At 52.4% G+C, this 24,260-nt stretch overlaps 1 long non-coding RNA gene across 1 annotated transcript; it reads left to right on the top strand.

Moving 5' to 3' along the window:
* The first annotated feature begins 8,270 nt into the window (after positions 1-8,270).
* LOC116456901 (uncharacterized) lies at positions 8,271-18,765 on the top strand. Its single transcript, XR_004244839.3, has 3 exons — positions 8,271-8,510; positions 9,181-9,430; positions 18,623-18,765. It is a non-coding gene; the product is annotated as an uncharacterized LOC116456901 (long non-coding RNA).
* Positions 18,766-24,260: the final 5,495 nt, after the last annotated feature.

Raw genomic sequence — 24,260 nt, 5'->3', positions numbered from 1 at the left:
TGCACAGCCAGAGAACAACACATCACACACAGGAAACAGTTGTGCTCGTGTGACTGGGGCCTCAGCACTAGGAAGGAGTGGACTCTTGGCACACGCAGCAGCTTGAATAAATCTGAAAGTCACTACGCTGCGTAAGAGAAGCCAAATAAAAAAGTGCATGCTGTGTACAGAGGGTGTCGAGAATGCCTCCTACGTGACGGAAAGCAGATCCGTGGTTCCCTGCAGACTGGCAGGAGCAGATTCCAAAGGCACAGGAAGAAGCTTGTGGGTAGAGTGAGTTCATTACCTTCTGCGCATTACACCACAATAAAGCTGGTAATAAAAATGCGAACCAAAAAAAAAGGTGAAACTAGGATAAAATTTCTCACCTGTGTGATTTGTAAATGTGCAGGTTTGCCATCGTGCTTTGCTTATGAAGCTGTGGGGTACGAGGACTCTCATACATCACTGTGGAATGCAGAACATTGCAGCCTCATGGAAGAGGATTTGGCAGCATCTAACAAAAGTATGTGGCATTTGCCCTTTGACTCAGCAAATCTGCCTCAAATAAACTCTGGCAAAGAAATGACTTTACACACAGAGTTCTTTTCACAGCCTGAATGTGTTTGCAACAAAGTTCTTCACTGTGGCATTTGTAAATGTAGGGAAAAGAAAGAGAGATCAGACTGGTACTGTGTCTGTGTAGAAAAGGAAGACATAAGAAACTCCATTTTGGGCCGGGCACGGTGGCTCACGCCTGTAATCCCAGCACTTTGGGAGGCCGAGACGGGCGGATCACGAGGTCAGGAGATGGAGACCGTCCTGGCCAACATGGTGAAACCCCATCTCTACTAAAAATACAAAAAATTAGCCGGGCACAATGGCGGGTGCCTGTAGTCCCAGCTACTTGGGAGGCTGAGGCAGGAGAATGGCGTGAACCCGGGAGGTGGAGCTTGCAGTGAGCCAAGATCGCACCACTGCACCCCAGCCTGGAGACAGAGCGAGACTCTGTCTCAAAAAAAAAAAAAAAAAAAAAAAAAAAAACCTCCATTTTGATCTGTACCCTGAACAATTGTTTTGCCCTGAGATGCTGTTAATCTGTAACTTTGCCCTAGCCTGGAGCTCACAGAAACGTGTTATATGGAATCAAGGTTTAAGGGATCTAGGGCTGTGCAGGATGTGCCTTGTTAACAATATGTTTACAGCCAGTATGCTTGGTAAAAGTCATCATCGTTCTCCATTCTCGATAAACCAGGGGCACAATGCACTGCGGAAAGCCGCAGGGACCTCTGCCTAGGAAAGCCAGGTACTGTCCAAGGTTTCTCCTCACTGAGATAGCCTGAGATATGGCCTTGTGGAATGGGAAAGACCTGACCGCCCCCCAGCCTGACACCCGTGAAGGGTCTGTGCTGAGTAGGATTAGTAAAAGAGGAAGGCCTCTTGCAGTTGAAATAAGAGGAAGGCCTCTGTCTCCTGCCTGCCCCTGGGAACAGAATGTCTTGGTATAAAACCCGATTGTACATTTGTTCAATTCTGAGATAGGAGAAAAACCGCCCTGTGGTGGAAGGCGAGACATGTTGGTAGCAATGCTGCTCTGTTACTCTTTACTCCACTGAGATGTTTGGGTGGAGAGAAGCGTAAATCTGGCCTACATGTACATCCAGGCATAGTACTGTGTCCGGATTTGGTGGGTTCTTTGTCTCACTGACTTCAAGAACGAAGCCGCGGACCCTCGCGGTGAGTGTTACAGCTCTTAAGGTGGCATGTCTGGAGTTTGTTCCTTCTGATGTTCGGATGTGTTTGGAGTTTCTTCCTTCTGGTGGGTTCGTGGTCTCACTGGCTTAGGAGTGAAGCTGCAGACCTTCTCGATGAGTGTTAACAGCTCTTAAGGTGGCGCGTCTGGTGTTGTTCCTTCCTCCCGGTGGGTCGTGGTCTCGCTGGCTCAGGAGCGAAGCTGCAGACCTTCGTGGTGAGTGTTACAGCTCGCAAGGGCAGTGTGGACCCAAAGAGTGAGCAGCAGCAGGATTTATTGCAAAGAGCGAAAGAACAAAGCTTCCACAGTGTGGAAGGGGACCCGAGTGGGTTGCCACTGCTGGCTCGGGCAGCCTGCTTTTATTCTCTTATCTGGCCCCACCCACATCCTGCTGACTGGTCCATTTTACAGAGAGCCGAGTGGTCTGTTTTGACAGGGCGCTGATTGGTGCGTTTACAATCCCTGAGCTAGACACAAAAGTTCTCCACCTCCTCACTAGATTAGCTAGATACAGAGTGTTGACACAAAGGTTCTCCAAGTCCCCACCAGACTCAGGAGCCCAGCTGGCTTCACCCAGTGGATCCTGCACCGGGGCTGCAGGTGGAGCTGCCTGCCAGTCCCACGCCATGTGCCCGCACTCCTCAGCCCTTGGGTGCTTTGAGGTGACAGCATGCTGGCAGCCCTCAGTACCTTCCCTTGAACTTATTTGTGACACGAATTCCTTTGCTCATGTTTTCTTGCTGACCTTCTCTCTACTGTCACCCTGTTCTCCGGCCGCATTCCTCTTGCTGAGACAGTGAAAATAGTAATCAGTAAATACTGAGGGAACTCAGAGACCGGTGCCGGTGCGGGTCCTCCATATGCTGAGCGCCGGTCCCCTGGGCCCATTTTTCTTTCTCTATGCTTTGTCTCTGTCTTATTTCTTTTCTGTCTCTCACCCTGCCTGACGAGAAATACCGACAAGTGTGGAGGGGCTGGTCCCCTTCGTTCTATAGTTATTATAAATGTACAGGAACGTTAAAAGGAACTTGTGTGTATAATGCCACTCAGTACAAGGTATGTAGCCCAGGAAATGACCAATCTGATGGGTGTTATAACCCATCCAAGCCCCCTGCAACCATCATTTTTAAAATAAAAAACTGGTCCTTTCCTTGGCGATACAAGTAAAATAATAACTAGAAGAGAAGAAAAATTCCCAAACAAGTAACTTTAAAATTTGATCCTTGTGCAGCCATTAATAGTAACAAGCTAGAGTTAAAATGGAGTTCTCTCAACTAGGAAAAGAGCTACACAGTAAAAAATAAATAAGTTTGTCATAAGTCAAGGGTCTGAAAATTGTGCCTATTGGCCATGTGTTATTTAGGCTACTTAAAAAAAGGACAAAAAAGACCCAGTTCACCTTCAAAAAGGGGAAGCCAATCTCTCCTGTGCTACCGGTCACTGTAACCCACGAGAACTAATAATCTATCCCCTAGACCCCCACTGGAAGGAGAACAAGTAGGCCTGGGGATCACTGGGACAGGGCTAAACCCCCAAGTTGCTATTTTAGTCCGAGGGGAGGTCCACAGGCGCTCTCCCAAACCAGTGTTTCAAGCCTTTTATGATGAGCTGAATCAGCTAGCACCAAAGCTTCCGAAAAAGACAGAGCCACACACCCTGCATCACCCAGGTGGGGAAAATGAGCTGGGCTGTGGGTGCTGGGAAAGCCGTGCCTGCAGCCCCCTTCAGAGTCAGGCTGCACTGCACAGGGAGCCCGAGAGAAAGGTGGAGAGGCCTCCTGAACGGGGCTCTGGGCATCACAACAGCTGGTGCCTTCCGGTCAGGACATGCGGGGTCCGCACCGCCAGCTATGGGGAGGTGGCCGGCTGACAGTGAGGTGGTGCCCAGGGTTCTTGGGACCATCCCACACAGCAAGACACAGATAAGACTGCCCAGCCACATGAGCCAGTGAGCGAGAGGAATTCCCCAAATTGTGTCTGGAGGCCAGGTGGGTCCCTCGTCCTGCATCTAAAGCCCTGACCCCGTGCCCCCCACAGCCTACCCTGAGGTGGGTCCCGGCACACGGTTGCTGCCTCCAGGACAGGGGACATGAGGCCACAGTGTGGGCCGCCCCTGGCCATCCTCTGGGGCTGGCCATGGCCATGGTCGTGGCACCCTGGGGGCCCAGTATGCAGCAGTGGAGGCCACAGTGACGGGAATCTCCAGGGTGGTCTGGCAGGTGCCCAGGCCTTCCCTGGCTCCAGCCCGTTGTCTGGCCAGTTGTGTTCCCCAGGGGCCACCCGATGCCTCTGGCACTCTCCATGCTGGCTGGGAAGACCAGTGTCGGCCACTTGGCCCTGGGCAGCCTCCTTCTGGCACTAGCACATGCCCCTCCATCCTCGCTCTGCCTGCCACGTCCGCTCAGCCACATGGCAGCGGGGTGTTTTCACCTGTCCACCCTCCAAACCTGGTGAGTCTCAAGGGCACAGAGCTCTGCCCACCAGGCTGACATGCCCCGAGGGGGGACTGGACTGGACTCAGGACAGCCCCGGCTCATGGCAACCTTGCTGTCCACCTGGGCTCCTCGGCCTGGGTGAGCCCTTACTGGGGAGAGGGCTTCTCTGCCCTCCAGCTGATGGGTGTGTGCTGGCGGACACAGGTCAGGAAGCAAAAGCAGAAAAACCAGGGAGGGGGCGTGCAGTGTGGAGCCGAAGAGGGGTCCTCCCCTGGCCAGTGTGTGTAGCCAGCTGCACCTCATGCCCCAAGGCCATGCCCAGGAGCAGCCCCCCGCTGTGTGTCCAGGGGGCAGGGCGCTGACCCCACTTCACCTTCCCCTTAATCCAGCCGTGACCCTGCCCCACGCCGGGATGCGCTGGGATGGCTCGGACGCAGCACCCTGCACAGCAGCTCTGGCTCTAAGCTGCACAATCGGATGTCCTGCACAGTCACCGGCTAATCCAGGACAAGCTGGTGAAGGTCACTCGCCTGGGCACGAGTCGCCACCCTGCACCCTGCAGGACAGGTAACTTGGAGAGGGCTCACTTTGTCTTATTTAACAAAAACATTGCCCAGAGCATGGTATGATAAAGGCCTGGCAGGAATGGAGGGCGCCTGCCACAGAACTTTCTTTCACCAGGTGGAGGAAGGCAGGATGCCCATGGGGCGTTTGGGCAGATGCCACAGGGCGATGTTGGGTGGGACCCCCAGCTGCCAGCTCTGGGAGGGGTAAGGAGGCCTTGGGCTCCTCTTCCAGGCAGCCCCACTCAGAGCCTTGGACAGCAGGCGGCGCTGCATGGAGGGGCAGCCGGAGCCAGGCTGGGAGCAAGAGGGCCAGAGGGAGGAAAGATGCAAAGCAAAGCCTGGAAATCCAGATGACACCGGGAACATCCTGCACTCTCTGAGGTTCACCAGCGCACAGACCTGCCTGTGGATGGAATCACCCTTGTCCTCTGGGTCCCGCCTGTGCCTAGGACTCCTAGGACCTTGGAGGTAGACACTAGGCATGATATTCATTCTTCTGCAGAACTGTTCACCTTAATTTGCTGGAGGTTGTCTTAAAGCATGGTCTCTATCCATCCACATATTTAGCAGAATTGATTAAAATAAACTTAACACATTCATGTTGTCCTCTTAGGGATTTCTTCAAAGGTTTAGATATTTCAAGCACTGTGTTGATTTTATAATTCACCTGCCGGGGAGAGTTGGCTTAAGGGATATTTTGAAATGAACAAACAGCCGCAGTCGCCCGTCTCATCCCAGCTCCGAGCCTCTGCGAGGTTCTCACCTGCCTGCTGAGCTCCCCACCCTGTGACACCAGGGGCGGCCCCTCCTCCCCACACTGCAGGGGCCTCCAGATCCCAACGGGCAGGCCCAGCTCCCTGAGAAACTCAGGGACCAGTGGCCACTGTCTCCTTGGGGACAAGGGTTTGTCCAGAAAATGTGGTGGGCAGGATGGGCTGGATCTGAGGCAGGCCTCCAGGTGCCAGGGTCACAAGCCAGTCAGTCAGCCCCCAGCAGCAGGTGGTCACCGCAACACATCAAGGCTCTTGTGACTTCAAGTGTGGCCCCTGGAAAAGGAACTGAATGGGCTGACTCATGTTGGAGATGCCTGTCAACCTCTCTCAACCTCACCCCTCGCTAGGAGGCCAGACACTGGGCCAGGAGCCAGAGGGTGGGAAGTCATAGTCCAGTGGATGGGGGGGAAGTGAGGACTGATGGAAGGGAGGGGAGGAGGATGGAGGGGGCGGTCGGGGGGAAGGTGAGGAGGACATAGGGGAGGTGCGGAGGAGAATCTCGGGTGCTGGTGGGCCAGGGTGCCTGTCACCAGGTGAGTGCCTGCAGCTGCCCTGGCTCATGGCTTCTGTGGCCTGCAGGCTCTGCTGCTTTTTGGCATTTGTGAGTGCCTGTAGCCTTGTCCACAGGAGGAGGCTGCTTCTGCAGAGCAGGGCCCCCGACGGGCCTTAGCAAACCCCTGAGGGCCTTGGACTTGAGGACCCTCCACAAGGAAAGGTGGGGGGCAGGGCTGGCCAGAGGGGCTCTTTGTGTAGCTGTTGCTGGGGGTGCTGCTTTACCAGGCCCTCACTGGGTGTGAGAAAGCGGCCCCTGGGCACAGCTGGGATGGCCATGCTGGGGCCAGCTCAAGTCCCCTCTGCCTTCAGAGACAGAGGACACGGTGCAGAGGCATGGCCTTGAATCCATGTGGCTTTTCTACAGGTTGTGGGGGAAGACCACCCAAGGATTCTGGGGTGAGCTCCAGACCATGCGCTTCCAGTGAGTGAGGGGGCCAGCAGCAGCCGCTACATCTCAGGAGCCTGTCTAAGGGCTGTCCTCCAGAAAAGCAGCGGCAGAGACATGAGGCAGCAGCCCCCAGAGACCCTCCCGCACGTGGCCAGCAGCGTGTGGGGCCGCATCAGCCTCCTGACAGGAGGGGTCCCTGATGCGGCATCAGTTCCTGGGCCCTGGAAGCCGCCTGGCGTGGGCTCGCAGCCACTTGACCAGGTTCAGCCAGGAGGCATTTCCAGGAAGCTTCCTTCTCGTCCCGAGAGCTGCCTCTGTTCTGTGCTCACCTGGCCTGCAGCCAGCACAGGGTGTGGTTTAGGACCGCTGCTCTAGGGGCTGAGGAGCATGCAACCTGCGTGACCAATGGCACGATGCATCCTGCCACCTCCTGAGACCCCTTAAAGCGTGGTGATGGCCGAGCACGTTGAGGCCCTGAAGCGACCCAGCCCATTCCGGGCGAGGAGGCCCAGCTGGAGCGGCTGCGGGGAACTGAACTCCGCGGGAGTGAGAAGTCCTGGGGCTGAGGCTGAGCTGAGTGGAGTCGGGAACGGAGAGGAGGATTCAGGACCTAAGTTCAGTGTGAGGGTTTTAATTTTCAAGGGTAAGAGTTTGTGTGTATGAATGTTGCTATATGGTCTGAATGGGTCCCCCAAAATCCATGTGTTGGAACCTTAATATCCAGTACAACAGTGTTGGGGGTGGGGCCTTTGGGAGGAGCTTAGGTCATGAGGGTGGAGGGTGGATTAACGCTGGTTCCTCAGTGTGGGACTTCCCAGCCCCCCGAACTGTGCAAGAAAAAAACCTGTTCTTCATCAGTTACCCAGCAAGAAGCATTTCATTATAGTAGCACAAACGGATTAACACACATGTATTGCTGGGGTGTGCGTGTGTGCGTTTATAAGTTTGTAGATGTATGGTATTGTGTTGGTGTGTGTCTGTGTTATGAATTTGTATGTATGTCGTGTGTGTGTGTTTATAAGTTTGTAGATGTATGGTCATGTGTTGGTATGTGTCTGATATGAATTTCTATGTGTGTGTCAGTGTGTGTGTGGGTGTGTGTGTATGCATGTTTATATATTGGTAAATATCTGAGTGTGTGCACGTGTGTATGTGTGTTTATTAGTTTATGTGTATATGTGTGTTAATCAGTTTGTGTGTGTGTGTGTGCGTGTATGCCACATTCCTTGTGAAAAGAAAGCTATTTTCCCAAACATGGAATGACCCAGTGCCCAGCCGTGTTCCTGGAGCCTTGGCCGCTCCTCTGTGTGAACTGTGCTCGGTGGGCCAATGTCATGACCTGGAAAAGCTGCAACCCAAGAAAGGGAGCCAGCCCTGCCGGTCCCCAACGTGCTGGATGAGCTGCTGCAAACTCGCTGCAGACTCACCCTGGATCCTCTGAAACAAGGACCTTCTGTCCCCAGGACCTCTGTCCCAGGCTCTCTGACACCAGGGAAGATGAGGGTCCCCTCTCACCTCCTGCTCCTCCTCCTCTTCCTCCTCTGCCAGGTCCATCCATGTCTGTCCACCGCCTTCCCCTTATCCCCACATCACTGCAACCTCACCCTTCCCTCCACATTCTTATTATCCAAGAGAGCAAGTAAAGAACAGTATTGAGTTCAGTTTATGTTTCACTGAGATAAATTTGCATGTAACAAAACTAAGAATAAAATCTAATTAGTGATAATCCATCAATCAGGCTAAAAGATGTAATCTGCATCGTTGAAACAGAAGACTTTCATGCATATTTATCAATGAGAAAACGAGGCACCAATGTTTTTGCGATGCCTGCTCTAGGGACCGTACAAGACTCATTTACAATTAACACAGTTACTGAGAATGGAATGTTTGTGAATGGGATTTCTTTTACATAAATGAAGATGTCCTAAAGTCCTGTTACCCTGAAAGTTGACTCACTGAATTCTCATTTCATGGATCCAGAAAAGGCCATCCCAGTGCAGCAGGACAAGCTGCAGACAAAACTCCTTAGACACCGGCTTAAAGAAGGAAGAGGTTTGGCCGGGTGCGGTGGCTCATGCTTGTAATCCCAGCACTTTGGGAGGCCAAGATGGGCGGATCACGAGGTCAGGGCATCAAGACCATCCTGGCTAACATGGTGAAACCCCATCTCTACTAAAAATACAAAATAGCTGGGTGTGGTGGTGGGCACCTGTAGTCCCAGCTACTCGGGAGGCTGAGGCAGGAGAATGGTGTGAACCCGGGAGATGGAGCTTGCAGTGAGCCTAGGTCGCGCCACTGCACTCCAGCCTGGGTGACAGAGCAAGACTCTGTCTCAAAAAAAAAAAAAAAAAAAAAAGAGGTTTATTCGGTCGGGAGCATCAGCAGACTTGTGTCTTAAGAGCCGAGCTCCCTGAAAAAGAAATTCTTGGCTTTTTTAAAGGTTTACACTCTCAGGGGTCCACATGAAAGGGTCGTGATAAATCAAGCAAGTGTGGGGAACGTGACTGGGGGCTACATGCATCAGCTAACAGAACAGAAAGTTTTGCAATGCTTTTTCATACAATGTCTGGAATTCACAGATAACACAAGTAGTTTAGGTCAGGGGTTGATGTTATTATTATTTTTTAACTCCTAGGGCTGGGTGGTGGTGCCAAGGTTGTCTGGCTATTTATCTTACTTTTGTTTCTTTCCAACTCTTTGCTTTCTCTCTTTCCTCCTGTCTTGTGAACTAGGCAAGGTGGGCAGCAGGAGTAGCAGTGGTCTCCTTCCTTACCAGGTGGACCCCTTCTGAACCTCAACAGTGGTGACTGGTGGTTTCTGTAATGAAATTTCAATTTGACCCTCATCTGAGAAGAGAGAGTGTCTGGTAACACAAAGCTCAGGACCTGCACCCGATCTCTCACGAAAGCTTATGTCCAGTTTCCGTCTGGTGCCAGCCCACTCGAAGGACAGCTAAATGTCACTAGGAAAGTCCTACTGGCAGTAAGTGTTACGTAAGATGCAGGTTCAGTGAAGCCAGGCCCATCGTATGATGAAAGCTTGTTAGGGTTGGTTTCTCTGTCAGATTCCAGATTCATAGATAGAAAAGGAGGAGACATTTATGTCTTCTGCCATTATAAAGAGTCATTCTTATATGTTTTAAAATATTGGCTATGTATATAATTTATAGATCTACATGTAGCTCTGTATAATCAATATTGCATACCTAATATATACTATATAGAGATATAAGTATTATATAAATTATATAGATCTATGCATTTGAAAGTGTGGATCTATGGAGAGCCGTACAGGTGTACTTTGTCTTATGGTGCTTTGCTTGATTTTGCTCCGTGGACGTGACTTTTTTTACAAATCGAAGGTTTGTGGCAACCGGTGTGGAGCAATTCCATGGGCGCTGTTTTCCCAGCAGTGTGTGCAGCCTTCATGGCGCTGGGTCACATTTTGGTGATTCTTGCCACAGTTCAAACTTCCTCTGTAGTGGCAATCTGAGATCAGGGATCTTCAGTGTTACCAGCATAATTGTTTTGGGTGCTATGAACTGCACCCATATAAGACACAAACTTAATAAATGTTTGGTGTGTTCTGGCTGCCCCCCCCATCAGCCGTTCCCCCACCTCTCTCCCTCTTCCCAAGCTTTCCTGTTCCCTGACACACAACAATATTGAAATTAGCCCAGTTAGTAACCCTTCCATGGCCACAGAGTGCTCAAGTGAAAGGAAGAGCCACCACGTCTCACTTTAAATCAAAACCCAGAAACGACTAAGCTTAGCAAGGAAGGCAGGTTGAAAGCTGCGAGAGGCTGAAAGCCAAGCGAGGCCTGCACCAGTGAGACAAGTCGTGAAGACAAAGGAAAAGTTCTTAAGGGAGATCACAAGTGCTGTTCTAGAGAGTGCATGAATGCTGGGAAGTGAACCAGCCTTGTTGCTAATACAGAGAAAGTTTTTGTTTTCTGGATAGACAATCAAAACAGCAACACCATTCCCTTAAGCCAAACCCTAGTCCAGAGCAGGGTCCTAACTTTCTTCAAGTCTGTGAAGGCTGAGAGAGGTGAGGAAGCTGCAGAGGAAGAGTGGAAGCTGGCAGAGGTGGGTTCATGAGGTTTAAGGAAAGAAGCCGTCTCCATAACATAAAAACGCAAGGCGACGCGGCAGGTGCTGATGGAGAAGCTGCAGCAAGTTACCTTCTGCAGCCAGAAGATCTGGCTAAGATCATTGATGAAGGGGGTTGCGCTTAACAACAGATTTTCAATGTAGATAGAACAGCCTTCTATTGGAAGAACACCATCTAGGACTTTCCTAGTTAGAGAGGCAAGGTCAGTGCCTGGCTTCAAAGCTTCAAAGGACAGGGCTGACGCTCTTGTTAGGAGCTGGTGCAGTGGTGACTTTCATTGGAAGCCGATGCTTATGGACCATTCTGAATATCCCAGGGCCCCTAAAAATCATGCTCAGTCTATTCTGCCTTGCTCTGTAGATGCAACAGGAAAACCTGGATGTCAGCATGTCTGTTTACAGCATGGTCTACTGACTATGTTAAGCCCACTGTTGAGAACCACCACTCAGAAAAAAAAGATTCCTTTCAAAATATTACTGCTCACCAACAACGCACCTGGTCACACAGGAGCTCTGATAGAAATGGACAAGGAGATGATGTTGTTTGCATGCCTGCTAACACAACACCCATTCCACAGCCCAAGGACTCATTTCAACTTTCAAGCCTTATTATTTAAGAAATACGTTTTTTAAGGCTGTATCTGCCATAGTTAGTGATTCCTCTGATGGATTTGGGAAAAGTAAATTGTAAACCTTCTGGAAAGGGTTCACTATTCTAGATGCCACTCAGAACATTCATGATTCGTGGGAGGAGGTCAAAGTGTCAACGTGAACAGGCGTTTGGAAGAGGTTCATTCCAGTCCTCATGGATGACTTTGAGGGATTCCAGCCTTCAGTGAAGGAAGTCACTGCAGATGTGATAGGAATAGATGTGAGACCAATTACTGCTAAAATGCCTGGGATATGCTCCTTTTGTCTTAGAAAGTGGCTTGTTCTTGGATGTAGCAATGCACACACTGAGAGAGATTTCCCCATGGCAGCCGGCATTTATTAGGCTGATGAGGAGCCATGCTTCGGGCACCAGTGCAGCAATAAGGCAGCATGCTGGCCACGCCAACTCCCTCCCACAGCACGGGCCACTGGCTTCTGTGCCCTTGCACTCAGACATGACCACATGACTGCTCCTGCCTGGGAGGACAGGGGGCAAGGATGCCATGCTCCCCGGCACTCCCTCCCGCCCCGCCATGCCCCCACTTGTCCACTGAGCCCCCAGTTCTGTCATTCACAGCTGGACGCAGGGACCCAGCCAGACACTCCAAGAGGCCCCTAGAGGAAGGCAGCATCTCAAGGCAGAGTCAGGCCCCGGGGAGAAACACGCTTTTACCATCCAGGGCCATGGAGCTCCCAGCTCTGCTGTGAGTGAAACAGCACCTGGCCCTGGTGCACGCACGCGGGGCACACAGAAACCCGCACACAGGGAATTCACCGAATTCTCACCCACGCGGTGGGCTGGGCCCTGCTCACCGCAGGTAAAAAACACAGGACCTGAGCTGACAGGGGAGTGCAATGTGGGCTCCCCCTGAGAAGGAGGCGCAAAGGTTTCAACAACTCAGGGAGGTGGGCGTGCCTGGAAATGCACTGGAACAACCTCAGCCCGAATCAGAGGAACTTCCCCTGTTACCAGCCGGGGCCACAGCTCCACACCCGGGCCCTCTGCCGTTTGCCAACTGTAAGTGGCCTCTACCCACCTGAGCAGTTCATGAGAAACAGGAAAATCATTTCCAGAAACAAGTTTAGAGTCAAACAGTTACCTAGAGTTCAGCATTTCAAGAAGTCGAACCTCCTATGTCACACATTATTATTTTGTGTTTATTTCTGAAAGCAATGCGTGCTAACCCTGCAAAACTGGAAGAGGCATTGAGGGAAAGGAAGAAACTGAAAACCACGGCCACAGGCCTTCCGGGACCTTCCTCTGTGTTCGCCTCTACTCAGGGTTGACGTCGCACAGTTCTGCGTCCTTCATTGTCACGTGGTATTTTCTTAAGACGATTCCGTGTCATAAAGTGCTGCAGGTGCATAATTTAAAGTGCTATATTGTATCATACCGGTTCTTCTTCCATTTATTCCAGTGCCCCCCGCCCCCCCCGCCCCCACCCCGTGGACCTGTTCTCACTCTGCCAGGGCCTTCACAGCACCGTTCCCTCTGCCGCCTCCACCATGCAAAGCCCTCCTCACCCTGTAGCCCCACCAGAAGGGAAGCTCCGTCCCTCAGCAGCCAGCACTCCCATGGGGATTCCTGTAGGAGCAACCTGAGGGTGAGGAGCAAGGCGAGCAGGATAGGGCAGGACCAGGTGTCAGGAGGGGGTCCCTGTCAGCCAGTGCCCCGGGGGCTCTGGGTGGTGACCCGCACCCCACTGCTGGCCCTGGGGAGGCCAGGGTGGCCGTGGCACCCGCCACTGTCAGTCACTGACTCTGGGCCACCCACAGGCTGTGCTCGTGACCTCCCAGGCATCTCCCAAAGAGACACACAGCCTCGTCAGCTCGGCACAGGGGTGCAGGCCCGGACAGGGCATCTGGGAGGCACGGCAGCACCTCCACAAGCCCTGTGGACGGCAGTGGGCCCCATCTGGCACCGCCTGCTCTGCACATGGTGCTCTGGAGGCGCTCGGGGCACCTGTGTTCACAGAGCACAGAGCAGAACAGCACTTGTGTGCACGTGGGATTCATGCCCTGGCCTGCTGTCCTCAGCCAATGGGCAGCAAGCTGGAGATACACTCCTTCCTGGAGGCCTCGGGCCAGGGGCTCTGTCGCCAGGCTTTTGATCAGAACCGACCCCTTCCTGGAGCATGACCCGGACACGGGTGGACCCAGGGCCTCGGCTGGGGTTGGAGAGATGGTGAGGGAGGCTGTGGCCTGCGAGGTGGGCCCGCAGGGCTCAGCACTGATCCGGCCTCCCCTCGGATTGCTCCAGTGGCCTCTCTCAGCCTCAAGCTTCTCATCAGTAAAATGGTGCAGAAAACAGGGCTTCATGTCCTGGAGGGTGTGAATTCACCAGGGCCCTAAATCACCCAGACCCCTACTGTGTCCTTGCAGGGACATGGCACTCCTGTGTTTGCTTCATTCCATTAAAGAAAAAAAAAAACACAGCGACTGGTTGCAGAGCTCATCGTAAACAACCCACTGCCGGCGCCCTGCTCCACAGCCACCCCGCAGCTGCCGTTCTGACGCGCAGCCGCCACTGTGCAGCTCCTTCTGCTGGACGTGGCATCTTCGCCTCCTCTGACATCTAAGAAGCCTGGGCCAGCCCTGTGGTTCACCACAAGGAATGCCGTACATTGCACAACTATGAGCCAGGAAACCACACTCGGAGGAGCTGGACACGGGACATCAAGGGCACTGCTGGCAGTTGAATGGTGTTTGCAGAGGGAGGCAGGGAGATGAGGGCATCCTTGAACCAAGCTCTTGCTCGGATAAACACTTGAGCAACGTCAGGAAGGAATCCATGACTCAATGGCTCAGCAAATATTAGCTCAGCAGGTGGTATTCAGCTGCTGGGGGCAGAGACAGCACTGCGTGCAGACACGGCTCCTCGTGTGAGGAGCACGCCCGGCCAGCCAGCACCCACCCTGGAGGCTCCCTTGGCAGGTGCAGCCCACCTGGCCCAGCTGCAGACAAGACCCATGGCTTGGAGTTTCCGGGTGCGTCTCTGTCTCTGTGGGCTGAGGGACACCACGGAGCCCATCCTCAGCCGCGTGGGAACCTGAGACACTCCCTCCTCACTGCTCACACCAGACCAGGTTCAGAAAGAGACATACGGCACTGTGCGTTTTGCAAAGTCCACAGGACAAACACAAGGGTTTGGAGCCCAGACGTGCCAAATGCCTAAAGGGTGCACTCGTTAAAAACAAAACTTTGAAGCCGAGGATCATTTCTGCAATGTGGAATAATCCCTGTTTTTAGAAAAGTCAGTTTTCAACTCAATCTGTCTTATAATTGAAAATCTTTATGTAGTGAAGTATCTTGAAGTAAAACGAGCTGCTAACAAGCCACCATCACAACTTAATGAGCGCAGCACAGGGGCACTTCCCGGCATGCGCCCGCCCTCGGCCACACGGCTGGTTTCCACCAGGCTCCCTGCGTATTGCCTTCGGGCTGAGCCTCAGAGGCACACGTGTTGGCCGTAGCCTTGTAGAACAGTTAAAATTCATAAATGCACTGGGGTTTTGGGGGACCAAGCCCCTCACCTTGCAGAGAAGGAAGATGAGGTGCTGAGCACCCAACGCCTTGATCAAGGACACGCAGTGACCCCAAACCAGGACCTGTCCCTTGGCCTCGGCTGCCCTGTGCCCTGGTCAGGTGTGGTCAGTCCTGTGGAGTTTCTGTTTGGTAAAGACCTTGCATCAGGCATGTCACCTCCAAGATGTCCCTCCCTTTCACCCTGCCTCTCATTACCAAGCTCAGACACAACTTGACCTGCTTCCAGACACCCAGTTAAAACCCATCCACACATAAAACCTCTTGAGCCATGAGGCGCAGTGTTACACTTGGGGGCACTGGATGTGGGGCATGGCTCTTCCTGTGCCCCTGGGCCCCAGGTGCCCCCACAAAGCCCTTGGCTGCCCTTGGGGTCACCCGTCCTCACCCCCAGCACAGCAGTTTCTGGCACTGAGACTTGCGCTCTCACCTGCTGAGACTTTCGGAATGTTCGTTTGAGCAGCACCTGTGGCCAGTAAGATCCTCACGTTGAAAGGCCTCCCAGCCTGTGGAGGCCTCCTGGGAGCTGCTGCCCTCATAGGATGTGCCCCCCAGGGGGAGAAGCTCCCCACCCTGCCAGTTCCTCCACGAGCGAGACCAGCAGCACCCATCCGGTCCTCAGCCCGCTGGGCTTCAGATCCCTGCCAGCCCACAGGATTCTCCCAACACTCTGCCCCAAGCCCCACAGAGCCAGGGTCCCCTCACCCTGTGGGCGGTCAGTGCAAGGCCATGCAGCCCCTGAGAGCCCACCCTGTCCCCGAGTGGAGTGGGCCGCCTTCCACCAGCACATCAGCACCTGTGACCGTGGCCTGCTGTCGCTCTCAGCTGTCCAGGGTTGGGTGCTGGGCACTCAGGCATCTGGTGCTATTGAGGGCAGTGCGTCCCCCTCGCCAATAGGTTAGAGAGGAAGGAGGTGATCAGAATAGCCCCTGTGGTTCAGCAGGCCCAGCTTCCAGGTCCACCAGAGCCTTGCAGGACCCCACTTCCCCCATCAATGAGCTGCAGAGGAAACCACAGGGCTGAGCTTTTCTATCAAAGGACCATCTGGACATCTCAGATTACAGAGCCACAAAGACTGGGAGCTGGAGGGGCAATTCCCCAAAATCCAAAGGAATGGGGGGCTCTAAGTGGTTGGGCTCTAAGCTGTGGGGTCTTCAAGTCATGGGGGCTCTAAATGGTGGCAGCTCTAAGTCATGGCGGCTCTAGTGGTGGGGGCTGTCAGCGGTGGGGGCTGTAAGTTGTGGGGGTCCTCTCAGAACCCTCTTTGGCAGAGGAGAGCCCGCCTGGGCCAATGCTCACTGCCTGGAAACTAAAGACCAGTTCCGTGCACTTTAGGACGTGAAGAAAAGGCAGAGTGAAGGAGGCTCTGAGCGTCCTGTAAACTCTTGAAGTTCCTCCAGGTTCGGGGCGCCTCTTTCCCCAGCCAAGGCCAGCGGTGCTGTCTGCTGCCCCCACCCCTGGGCTGACCTAATGAAAGCCTGCTCTCTCCAGGCGCCCATCTGTGAGTCCATCGCGGCAGGCCCGGCGGCAGGCCCGGCGGGGCTCTCTCTGCTCAGAGCTCTTCTGGGTGGAACAGAGGCTTTTTGTTGCACGGGATTTCCAGGGCTGTGCTGGCTTCATGCACCGAGGAGCCTGTTCTATAGGCCACGGCCGCCGGGCCAGCGTCCAGTGGGAACACAAGGGATCTGTGTGTCGCTGGGTCAGCGTCGCAGCACAGCCCGGCGGGAAAGTGGGGTGGCTGCTACTAAGGCCCTGGCTTGTTTGAATGAGGTTGCTTTTCCCAGAGTAGCTGAAGTGTCAGTCCGTGCCGAGAGCTGGTTGCCTGCCAGCGTCGTTGCCTTTAGATTTAAAATGAAAATATGACAGAGCCAGAAGCTGGGTAAACTGTTTTCCCTCCCTCTCCTTTCACAAAGCCAAATGGAATAATTGAGATCAAATCCAACTCTTCAAAAATGCATTTGCCTGACAACTCTCCATGCCAAGTGTCGGCCTGAAATAATCCCTGCGCTGACACTCTAAGCCCGGAGAAAGACTGCCTGTCACAGAGGTGCTGACGCCGCCAGACACAACCGCGCCGATGAACTGAAGCCTCACTCTGAAAGCGAAAGGGTTGGCCGCGAACTGAAACTAAAACCAGATGCCTATCAATGCTGTTAGCAGTAAAATGACTTATTATTAGGAAAATGCTTTTACTTTGAAATTTAAAATAGAATTGAAAAAAGCAAAATTACAATAAAAATATAAAACCATCATTTAATTGTCAAATAAAACAAAACTAAATGGGTAGAACTTAAAGTCATAATTGAACACTTGTGAAGTATCTTAGCATCTCACCCCTCTCAGTCCCGCTCCCGAGTCCCACCCAACCTGGCGTGTGAGACCCTGAGGGCCCCCAGGTCACCCGGTTCCCTTCCTGTGCACCGTGTCCCCAGGCTCAGCCACACAGGGTTTATCTGCTATTGCTCCTTCTTTCCAAGTAGTGTTTTCTCTGCCGTCTCTACTGTGTCTCTTAAGAAGATCCAGAGCCCCCGCTGAAAAGCGCTGCCTTCAAAGTCCCCCAGAACCCGTGTCTCTCCTCTCTGGTTGCACAACACAGTTACTGCAGGGCCTCTAAAGCGATCCCCACCCCACTGTCGGGCTTGGGCTGCGCGGTGATGCTGCTAACAGGAGCAGGTGCGGGCAGTCGTGGCTACGCATCCGGCTCGACTGAGTGTTCCGTATACTACTGTACAAAACTCTTATCACTCCTTCCACCTCATTTATCACTTACCTTGCAGATGGGCATTTTCAGTTTCTCACAATTCCAAAATAAAAATTCTTCTCGAGTGTCAGTTCCTCCAGGGCATACTCCTGCAAGTTGTTCCTGAGTCTCAGCCTCGCAGCTTCCTTCGCTGAAATTTGCGAATTGCCTTCCTGAGTAGAGCCTCCAGTCTACTGTATTCAGTGTGACTGCCCGGCAGTCACGGGCTCTAGGCCTGGTCAGACCTGCTCCCTTCCTCAGTCGAGGGGAGAGGGGTGCATCCATCCCCAGTGGGGCACCCGCTGCAGCTCCGGTACCCCAGCCAGCTCCAGCATGGCGGGTGCCCTGTCTCCGTGGCCCGGTGGGTCTCCTCTCAGCAAGTCTCCTGTTTATGAGCTTTGCCTGTTTTTTGGTGTTTTGCTTTCCTATAGCTCCGAGGAACTTCTTCAGTCTGTGGATGCCAATCCTTTTCCAATTATATTCACTGTAACTACTATCTGGCCAGTTCACAGCTTTTATTTTCCATTGGTTTATGGTGACTTTAACAATGTTGCCTTGTTTAAATTTGCCAATGTTTTTCTCTATGCTTTTAGTTATTAAGAAATCCTTTTCTATCTTAGGCATTAAGAAAATCTCCTAGTTTTTAACTTTAAGATTACACTTTTCACATTTAGTCACTCCTTCTTTTGGGTTTTTATGAACTATGGAATATCAAATATGTATAACATATAATTTGCCATTTTAGCCGTCTTTGAGTTACCCGTCAATGGCATTCACGATGTTGTGCAACCATCACCATTTCTATTTCCAAAGCTCCTTATCACCCGACAGACTCATTCACTTTCTAACCCGATATTCAGTGGCACTGGCTGAGCGTCTCCTAATGGCCGGGCCCTGCCCTCAGGGGGATTGCTGTCTAGCAGGGGAGGCAGACAGACAGGCACAGTAAGCGCAGCAAACAAGTGAATGAGAGGGCCTGGGGCTGGGCAAGGACGGCCTGGATGGCTTTGCAGAAGGAACCTTTGTTCCCCAGGCCACGACCCACCATGTCCTGGGCGGTGACTGTGCTGTGTGTCCACCCCCGGCTGTGCTCCTCAGCCCCAGTTCTCATGATATTTGTTCTCCTAGGTGTAGCGATGAGACTGCCGTTCCAGGGGGTAAGGAAGAGGCACAAGACGGGGCCGTTGTGCAGACTTCTAAAGAAGGAACTCGTGTTATTAAAACTGAGCTCACTGCCTCCATTGACATTTGCGGAGGGATGACCACGCCAGGTACCCACTAAACCCTCATCCCTGCCTGCACAGGGCCCATTGCTAGTGGGGACAGAAACAGCTTGACCCCAGGGAAAAGGCAGGAGCCTACAGGGTGGGGTGGAGCCAGAGCTGGTTTTAGCAAGGACAGTGGGGGTCCATGAGCCTTGAGAACCTTCTGTGGGAGGGGCATCAGGGGCAAAGGCCCTGGGGCAGGAGCACAGCAGAGGTCAGAGGTCAAAGATCCTCTCCAGGAGCCATCGTTTTCTGTGTAGCCGTGTTCTCACCTGGGAAGAGGCACACTCAGGTTAAACGCAAGCCCAAGGCCATCTTGAGCCCACGGTGACAGGATGACCATCGCTGTAGTTAGGCGTGAAGGATGTGGGACAAAAAGGACGGGGTGCTGGTCACACTCCTGACAGCACTCAGGCCCAGCAGCAGAGGGAGAAAGCCACCCACATGCTCAGTGCCACACGCTGGGCAGGGGCTTCTGACATTCCCATGACCCCACGAAGCAGCTCTTATGCCCCATTTTCCAAATGAGAACACCAAGGACCTGTGAAGTCAGCAGCCAGCCTCTGGCCACATGGCTGGAGAGCGGAGGTGCTGGCCTCAGGAAGGCGACCCCACGGGTCCATGGCTGAGGCCGGCAGGCTCCATCAGCGCCCTGCCCTGCCTCCCTCAGAAACTGTCTCCTCCTGCCTCTGCAGCACATGCCCAGGGCTGTCATCCTTGAAAGCCGCAGGGACTCTGGGAGAAGGTGGCGGCTCCCCGTCATCCGCTCCCACTCTGGTCCATGTTTCATGGGGCCTGGGCCTTAGATAACTTCAGGGGTTTTCTTTAAGAAAAATGGTACACAATCACAAACGCTAAATCGATATGAAATGGAATATTTACGCAGAATGAGGAAAGAGATGGCAGCCGATGGCAGGCGTTGCAAAGCTGCATCACCTGGGAGGAAGACTGCCTGGAGCCGTCACTGAGCTGCTGAGACCTGGTGGATCCCACGGAGGCTGTGCTGGGGCTAGAAACATGTTATGTGCAGTGCAGCTTGAGAGGCGGACCCAAAGGAGAAATGGCCATTGCAAAGATGTTAAGAGTAAAAGTTTGCAAGTCTTCTGCTCGCAGATTTTACCAAGTTTCCTGTGGTAAGGCAGAATTCAGTTCCAAGGAAGGAGATTGTTTCTGATGCGTCTTCTGAAGAACGCTGGCCCCTCAGCATGAAAGTCGCCGTGTCTCTTTACACTTGGACTTTGAACAAATTAGATGACTCTTTGTTCCAACGGCCAGGCTGTCCGCTTGGGGGCTGCACCGGCCCACCCGTGCAGGCAGCCCACCCAGCGTCCTCTCCCCACTGAGCCTGGCCCTGAAAGAGGACCCCTCGGACAGTAGGACAGGCCAGCCCCAGACATGTAAGCTTGCTCAGCACCCTTCTGGGGTGGACCTGTCCCATTTGCAAATGTGGGTTCCTGTGCAAGGAGTCCCATTTTTGGATATTTCTTCTTTCTGCCTGCTCAAGGCAACCGTGGCTGCGGAAGACCCCGGGGCAGGGCGGTCAGCAGTCTCCCTGCACGCTCAGCAGCTCCTGCTTCAGAAGAACCAGCCCCTCACCAGGATCCCGCCCGCTGGGAAGCCTGCACGGATTCTTCTGTATGCCCATGACACGGGCAGGGTCCATGCTGTAGATTCCCTCCGCAGTTCTCCAGGGAGGCACCTGTGGCCTGCAGTGAGGAGGGCTCTGAGTGTCATCGCCTGAGGGCACTTTCTGAGAAACAGCGACAATGTAGAACAGGCAACATTGTGCAGCGTTTATCAGCCCCTCCAATCACACAATTTATCAACCCCTCCAATCACACCTTTATCAGCCCCTCCAATCACACCGTTTATCAGCCCCTCCAATCACACCTTTATCAGCCCCACCGATCACACCTTTATCAGCCCCTCCAATCACACCTTTATCAGCCCCTCCAATCACACAATTTATCAACCCTTCCAATCACACCTTTATCAGCCCCTCCGATCACACCGTTTATCAGCCCCTCCAATCACACCTTTATCAGCCCCACCGATCACACCTTTATCAGCCCCTCCAATCACACCTTTATCAGCCCCTCCAATCACACCATCAACCCCTCCGATCACACCATTTATCAACCCCTCCGATCACACCTTTATGAGCCCCTCTGATCACACCATTTATCAGCCCCTCCAATCACATCTTTATCAGCTCCTCCGATCACACCTTTATCAGCCCCTCCGATTGCACCGTTTGTCAACCCCTCCGATCACACCATTTATCAACCCCCCAATCGCACCGTTTATCAGCCCCTCCGATCACACCATTTATCAGCCCCTCTGATCACACCATTTATCAACCCCTCCGATCACACCTTTATCAGCCCCTCTGATCACACCATTTATCAGCCCCTCCAATCACACCTTTATCAGCTCCTCCGATCACACCTTTATCAGCCCCTCCGATCACACCGTTTGTCAGCTCCTCAGATCACACCATTTATCAGCCCCTCCGATCGCACCGTTTTGCCATGTGCATCACTTTCCCAGTGTTCTTCTTTAAAAAGGAAAAGAGAACATTTCTTTAGATCTTCTTGCCATTACAGATTGATTTGTTGTTGGCTGGTTTTATACACACACACCTGGGTCCCTGCGGTCTCTGTTAGAGGGTCCTGTGCCCCCAACAACCCCAGCTTATTTCCTAGGGTTACAGGTGAGTAAGGTAGTTGGGCCGTTTACCTACTCACTTTTTTCATGAATCTCTTTTGACAGCTACCAAAGAAGAGACAACATCCAGCAGCAGCCACTCCCGCAGGACTCCAGGGAACAAGGAAGCATTGCTGGCCGGGTGCAGTGGCTCATGCCTGTCATCCCAGCACTTTGGGAGGTCGAGGTGGGTGGGTAACCTGAGGTTGGGAGTTCGAGACCAGCCTGACCAACATGGAGAAACCCCATCTTTACTAAAAATACAAAATTAGACGAGTGTTGTGGCAGGTGCCTGTAATCCCAGCTACTAGGGAGGCTGAGGCAGGAGAGTCGCTTGAACACAGGAGGCGGAGGTTGCGGTGAGCCGAGATCGCCCCATTGCACTCCAGCCTGGGCAACAAGAGCGAAAGTCCATCTCAAAAAAAAAAATAAATAAAATAAGCATCGCTTTTAAAGACATGATACCAACTGCTGAAACATTCTCTGATTTCATGGTTAATAAGAAAAAGACAGCAGAACAGCAGCACACTTGGTTTCTGGAGAGCGCCACTGTCAGGAGGACGTGTTGACAAGGACGCGGGAGAAGCTCAGCCGCAAGCACCAAGCAGACTCCCAGACAAGAAGAAGCCGCGGCTTCAAACCTGATGGGTGGCGAAGAGTACATTCCCTTTGCTGGCACAGTGAGGGAGAAAGACCAGAATTTTATGTTTAGGTTAGAGGAGCCCCACACTTAGGGAGCTAACGATGACAGTAACTGCTGGGTCAGAGTGTTCTACCACGATGCTACTCCAATCGCCCTGAAGACAGGTCTTCTCATTAACCCCTTTCTATAGAGGAGACACCAAGGCTTAGAAGTGGAAATCCCTTTCCAAAGTTAACCCAGTGGTGAAAACAGTACAGGGTTTGAACCCAGGGCTTTCTGGCTGCAGAGTCCTGGTGCCTGCCCCACACCCTATGGTGTCACTGTCTCCCGGGAGACCCTGAAGGGCAGGGGTAGCCACAGAGCAGAGTGGACAGCCTCTGGTTCTAGTGCCCAATGTGTGCACATTGATACATTAAAGTCCTGTCACTGTGCAGATGTATGAGGGATGTATGTCTGGAGAAATACATGTGCACTCTGAGCAGCAAGAAACCCAAACTGTCAAAATGAAGAACTGAGGACACATCATTGTTGGCCCCATCTAATTCTGAATCATCTGTGAATATAGAAGAGATAATTTTCTCAAAGAGGTGTTAACTTGTCCAAGACACAATATGCTGTCTCTTCCTCTAGAAATCAGAAATATTCAAACCCGGAGTTCTACTGAAATACCCTATGGTATTTAATCAGTAGCTGAAGCTGAAATTCCCAGCTTTTCACAAAACGTAGTTTGCAATCTGAGACCCAACACTGTAAAAAGTGTGGCTGGTTCTTCACCCCCATAAAATAATCAATGTTTTCCAGCTAACCAGTCACATCAGCTCAAACTCTACCTAGATCTGGTGATGTGCCCTTGCCCACCCCAAAATTTCACACATGTTCATGAAAGACAATTGACCCAGAACGGAACATGAAGCACGTGCCGAGACATCAGCATTGAGTGAGCACTTGCTGTGGGCCAGGCCCGGTCTCCGGACAGCTGTGCGGTCCACGGTCCTACAGGTAAGTTCCACCTTGCCCCTGCTTTGCAGAGGATGGAAGGTGAAGCAGAAAAGCCGAGTCGCTTCCCAAGATCACAGGTCAGAGCCCAGAGCCCTGTCACTCCCTGTGTCACTGCCTTCCCGGGTCACGACGAGTAACTTCCTGAACAGAAGGGCCTGACTTGCTGCATTTGTCCCAGCTTAGGGACCATGTTGGCTGCCAATGGGTGTCTAAGACAATCCTTTGAATGTGAACATGGGGAAAAGGAGAATTGCTAAACACATCACTGGAAAACATCGCCCATATAAACGTCTGTCTAAAAGAGCAACTTAGCCAGAGCAAAACCGTCTGCTAAATCAGGCAAGATCGGGCACGTTCAGGGTGGTACGGCCGGAGACAATCGTCTGCTAAATCAAAGGCGACTGGCACAACTCAGTGGTGTAGAATAAAATATTTCATTTTCAGCTTAAAGAATATCACTTCAAAAAATGTGTTCACTCTGGGTTATCAGTGCATTTTCTAAATGAAGATCATTCTAAAAACACACTGATGAAGTTAAATATAAGCCATTTCAATCCCAACTGACACAAACACTCCAAGGAGTCAAGGACTGCAAACCAATTATGTTTGCAAAATCCTGGCTCAAATGTCCTCCCTCAAACACAAATGTTAATATCTTACTCAGTGTACTAAGAAATATGTCCTCTTTGTTGAGTCTTTAAAATCAAGTGGCTTATGAAATAAACCTCCGATCCAATAAGAACTCTTGGCCTCATCAACTCATATTGAAAATATGCACAAGGGTTCTGTTATGACAATTATCTCACTGTTGAAGGGTCAAATCAGGTGATTCTCAGCGTCTGTTACCAGAGACCAGGTGCTTCCGCTCAAGATGACTTCCCGGTTTGCTCAAGCAAGAACCACTTAATGAGCAAACCGTCTGGGCTACTCCAGCTTAGGTGACAGTGCACATGTGGGGTGATATAGACAGCTGTGTGTAGAGGAACTGGTGTGCATGCAGGTGTGAGTGCAGGTGCAGGTGTGTGTACACAAAGGAAAGTGTGTGTATAGATGCAGTGTGTGTGTAGGTATGTGTGCAGGTGTGTGCAGAGGTACAGGTGTGCGTGCAGGTGTGAGTGCAGGTGCGGGTGTGTGTACACAGGGGAAAGTGTGT

Source organism: Hylobates moloch, unplaced genomic scaffold (assembly GCF_009828535.3).
Source record: "Hylobates moloch isolate HMO894 unplaced genomic scaffold, HMol_V3 SCAFFOLD_17, whole genome shotgun sequence".
Classification (NCBI taxonomy): Eukaryota; Metazoa; Chordata; class Mammalia; order Primates; family Hylobatidae; genus Hylobates; species Hylobates moloch.
The sequence above is the reverse complement of the archived record's forward strand: the minus strand, read 5'-3'. Positions and strand labels throughout refer to the sequence as shown.